This window comes from Brachycentrus maculatus, unplaced genomic scaffold (assembly GCF_059751285.1).
Source record: "Brachycentrus maculatus isolate JH-2025_06_01 unplaced genomic scaffold, ASM5975128v1 h1tg000305l, whole genome shotgun sequence".
Taxonomy (NCBI): Eukaryota; Metazoa; Arthropoda; class Insecta; order Trichoptera; family Brachycentridae; genus Brachycentrus; species Brachycentrus maculatus.
In genome coordinates, this window is record NW_028281055.1 from 852411 (window position 1) to 857973 (window position 5563).

Sequence of the window (5563 nt, forward strand, 5' to 3'; positions counted from 1 at the left end):
TTATGATTTTTTGACCAATTGAGTTGGAAGAAGGAGCAAAAGAAGACCGAGAAAAAATTAACATGATCATATATGTTAAATACTTGAATGTGGTCGGGTCAGGAGTCAAAATAATCGGTGGATGTGTATGAGGAGATGCGTGAATGTGGAAGAAGCGAAGAGAGTTTGCAAAGACAGAGTAGAGTGGTGCGGCGTTATTTTATCTCTTTTTACTCCTATGGGGATGCGACTTGATAGTTAGTAAGTTTTTTTTATGTCATTTGTAATATGAAAAAAAAATCAAAAACGATGGATAGAATTGTGGATAATATCCATATACTCGTATAAAACAGTGTATAGAGTGATAACTTAAACCAGACAATGATCAATCGTTGAGTTAATATCAAAACCACCCATCTGAATCATAATATTTTTCAGTAAATAACTCTTTCATCCTTATTTAGAGATCCTTAAAAATATACGTTAAAATATATTATTTTTAATTATTTTTTGACATCTTATCAAAGATGAAGAAGAATATGAAAGTCTGGGTATTTACGGGGCTGACGACCGTCATAGGCTGGTTTGAGTGATCACTCTACATACGTGTAACATTCACCAATTCTACCCATTATTGTAGATTTTGTGAACAAGTATTTGGACACACTCAAAATGTTGTAAATTGATTTATAAATTGTACAATTTCATGAAGACTAATTTTCAGGAATCTACATTTCATTCATAAAATATGAAAATAATTTAGTTTTAATCTTCCTTTGGGTTGATTATGATCGCTCCCTCTCTTTCTTCAAGGGGTTGATCCTGATCTCCCCACCCCCAAACGTTATGTGTTTCATCGCCCGTTCTCTTCACCCTGCTTTCTACCAGTTCTTCAGACGCAGTCTTCAAGTCGTAGGCCCAGCCAATATAAGCCATCAAATATAAAAACCCTTTGGTGACATTCATCAAATACCCTCCCAGCTCTGCAGTCTTGTAATCCCAGGGGAATGTATGATGGTAGTTGTGGAATCCTTCACCCAGAACGAACGACGAGACCCAGTAGTTCTCCGAGGGCTTGATGTGTTTATTGTAAGGTTTGTTGCCAAATTTGTGAGCGGCGCTGTTCACGAACCAAGTACCATTGAGCACGTATACGTAGCGGAAAATCGCAGCGACAAAAAGGCGTTGCTGAAAGTTTCACCCCAAAAGTACATCGGAATCACAGTAGGCAAAATGTAACTGAAGATCGGCATCAGAAATAAATAGTACCTGAAAAATAAATAAAACAAAGTAATAAAAGTACTACAAAGTCTAGCTTTATATACAGTGGAGCTTTAGGCATGTTTTGTTCATAATTCTTTAACATTTAGACGGCTGGCAAAGATCTACGATAAATATTTTTTTTTTTTTTTTTTTATTTATTCACACAAACGCACAGCGGGCTTTAATAAGTAAAATTTCAAGTTACAAAAAAATACAGAGTTGTTATAAATATAATTTACAAAAAAGTATACTGTTGTGATAAGTAAAAGTTACAAATTATTATACATATTTGATATTCGTAAATTAGGTAGCGGTATCTAAGGCAATAATTTAAATAAACAAATAACGCATGTATGTCGTTACTTTACGTTAAAATAATAAAATAACGTTTCAGCATATAAATATAGAAATTTAGTGATCTAGGAACAAGACCAAGTAGAATTATTGTAGATTATCAGGGTATAAAAATAAAATATGGCGAATAAAATAAAAAAAAAAGTTTTCATAATTAATACAAGTTTTTGAGTGTAAATAATTAACTAATGTTTTCGTTATTTTTAAAATTAAGCACTTGCATATTACCACTTTTGATGTATTATACAAGTTTTATTTTACACACACAAAAATAGTTATTTTTTAATCTTGTTGTATGTAATGAAATAAATCTTCACAAGTGGTATTAAACAAGTTTTGAATTGTTAAAATAATCAACATGTTAATCCACAAAGTAAATGCCAAAATGAATAAATGATGTAATGTATTCGTTGTTACACATTAGAGAAAAAAAGTGAGAAATGAGAATTGCAGTATAAATAAATAAAAAAATTACAAAGTCAAACAGGGATGACACATGTATCAGGATCATATGAGGAATTAAATAGGAAGAAAAAAATAAATAAAAGAATAATATGATGGCACAATGACAAAAAAATAATTTTACTTTTTCTGGAAGACTAGAACTAGATCAGATAGCAGATCGCTATTGTCAATGGTAGGTCCTTTATTTATAACTTCGGGATGCTTTTTGCAGAGCAACCATCCTATGTGGTAGAAAAAAACCCCTCTAGTAGCGTTATACGGTTCGGCATCTGTTTCTTGTATGTGTGATGTAGGCGATGATCCCTGGCCCAATTGATAGCTGGATCCTTGAAAGAAAAATTGAAGAATTGATTATAATGTTGTAAAAATAAGGTTTACTAAAACATTAAAATAAAATTTAAAATGTCATATAAAAATTATTCCAACGAGTAGAATACATTTATGAATAAAATCAAATTTATGAATAACGATTTTAGATACACCCAAAGAAATTGTTAATTTTTTTATTACATTTCGCTCACTCCTTTCAAGAACCTCATAAATCAAGAAACTTGATTTTTCAGGAGAACGTTTTTAAAGTTTAAAAATATAATACAATGTTTTAAAAATAAATATCAAGCCAATGATTGAACTTTTTACTGTGCAACAGATCTTTTTAGGTAAAACCTGAAGATTTTTTCCCCATTCGAAAAATATTTAGTTTATTTAAAAAAAATAATTAAACAATACCTTTTCTTCAAAATACAAAAACAACACTTCCTGCTCTGTAGCGGGTAAATATAAAGTTAAAAATATGCCTATTTTGCTGGGATAAAGTACATTTTCTGGGATATTCTTTACAACTAAAAATGGACGGTTTTTGATTTATGACGTTCTTGAAAGGAGTGAGCTATATATAAACAGGTGGTTTCAAAAGTAAATTCAACTTTAAGTTTAATAGCGGATATTATATTCAGGCTAAAAGCTTTAAGAAACGGGGATTATTCAAACAGGGATTTTAGAATTAACGTATTTTGGCAGTACATCGACGATATGATGTTATAAAAATAAGTCCTATGAAAACATAAAAATTAAATTTAAAATGACATTTAAAAATTATTCTAACGAGTAGAATACATCAATGAATAAAATCGAATTTATGAATAATGATTTTTGATACACCCAAAGAAATTGTTAATTTTTTATTACAAATATGGTTTGTTGTGCTAAAAACTTATTTATTAATTTGGCATTATTATTTTGTGAAAACATTTATTTTATGAAATTGTTTATATGAATACATGAAATAAAGATCAATATTAAAATAAACTTCATGGAAAACCAAATATGCTTTCGCCGAATCGATGAACCACGAATCACATTTACTTTCGACAAAATATACCAAGCCATTTGAATTAAAAATAAAACGGCATATTTGTATGTACGAAATAAATTTGGATACTCTGGGTCTCTGTGGTTTACTCAAGATACGTAAAAATTATGTATACAGCTAAAATAATATATGGAATCCATTTTACAAAAAAATACATATCTCCAAAACTCAATTTAAAAAAAGTATCATTCATGTACCTACCATCCAAATGAGGACGAAGGAAAAATTCCGATTTTTTTCATGTCAATGAATAATTCACTATACCATGTATTTATTACAATTTATATATACATAAATTCTTTCCTCTAAAAATTAAAGTTCCTAAAGAATGAAATCTTGAAATTGAGGATACACCGGACGTAGCTGATACCCAGGAAGTTCCACGTCCGAAACATGAATATGGGACGAGTTGGATTATACTGAATTACATATATCAACGGTATCTTAACATATAGATCTTTTATGATACACAGTTTAGTAATAAGGAGAGTATATTATTTTATTTTATAAAGTTTATAAAATGTGCCACAAAGTATCTGCGAAAAACATTCAAGAAAAGAAGAAATATTGTTTGCAAAAAATATGTAAAAACACTTGGAAAAAAACGAGGAAAGGGAGCTTGTGAAAATATTGTACTTAACACTGTAAAGTTTATTGTCACTGCACTACATACTCTGAAAAATAAAGTAGGCTTTTCGATTTAGTTTCCTGGCATTATTTAATAAATTAAAGCCATTGAAATATAGTGTTTGTGAAAGAATTTCATTGGGAAAATGATATCAATAATTGGACACATATGAAAGTATGTGTTTCACATACAGTTTTATACGTGATCATGTGAAAATTGTCTTATTTGTACTGTTAAAAAATCGAAAAAGTAATCATATTCTTTGGAATAAATACACCTACTTAAAGTGAAGTAATTGCAGCGTCATGCGTCATAGCAAAATTGGCTTTCATTACAATATTTTTAATTATTATGCCAAAATATTATTGACCTTTGAGGAATTTTTCCAAACGAGCATTGACACTTAAATTATTGTTAATTAATTCAAAAAATCAAAACAATGGAAAATTATTTGTTTATGAAATGGGTGAATGACCTGTATGACGCTTTCAATGATGTATTGTATTTTCTGAAAACACTTTGTAAATATAGACACACATATCTATTAAGTTGTTGCAATAATATCTATCCATTTTATTGAAATCTAATCAAATAAAAATACCGCCTTCGATTTTTGTCCGCCTCCGTAGTGTAATGGTCAGCACGCTCGGCTACTGTTCTGGAGGTTCCGGGTTCGATGAATAGGGGGGGGTTAATACGTTTGTAGTGCCCTATGCACCACTGGGGTACGGATAAGGGTTAAAATTAATGAATGAAAAAAAAATACCACTCTTTCTTAAAAATCTATTGGGACATATATTTTATTTCAAAACTATTTGGTAACGATGATGACTGCATTGAAACACGTTATGTAATGCATAACAAGGAAAATTACATTTACATCATCCGTTTAAAAAAAATTAAGTGGATAATGAATAAAAATGTACGCTTAAGTACCTTCTTAAATTATTAAATCCATTCACGTATTTCCCGTTCTTAATGAAAAATTAAACAAATTTCCCAAGAGTCGTATTTTAACATATTTAACTGAATTTAGAGACTACTCTCTTGTAATTCAATACTAAAAAAGTAATGTAAGAATATTAAGAAGAATGGTGTTTGTATGTTATTGTAAAAAATATAAATTGTCTTTGATATAAACCACTTAATGTGTTTTATTTTCAATTTTCACGACTAGTTTCGAAAACTTACAGGTGTTTTCACCTACAGGTTAAAATCAAAACTAACAAGCAAAAAATATAAAGGGGTATATATAGAGGTTGATAGGGTAATAATTATAGGGGAGTTAAGGAATGGGATTTTTGTAAAAGGAAACACTGATAATAATAGTGACGTATTCATTCCACAAAGCAAATGCCGAATCAATAAATAATATGTCTTGAAATATTATTTAGCGATTTCTCAATACAGATGAAGAAGAAAATGGAAGTCTGGGCATTTACAGGGTTAACGACCGTCATAGGCTGGTTTAAGTGATCACTTTACACACGTGTAACATCCAC

At 29.8% G+C, this 5563-nt stretch overlaps 1 pseudogene; it reads right to left on the reverse strand.

The window, feature by feature from the left end:
- Window positions 1-744: 744 nt before the first annotated feature.
- LOC148304780 (acyl-CoA Delta-9 desaturase pseudogene) lies at window positions 745-2402 on the reverse strand (annotated as a pseudogene).
- Between the last annotated feature and the right edge of the window lie 3161 nt (window positions 2403-5563).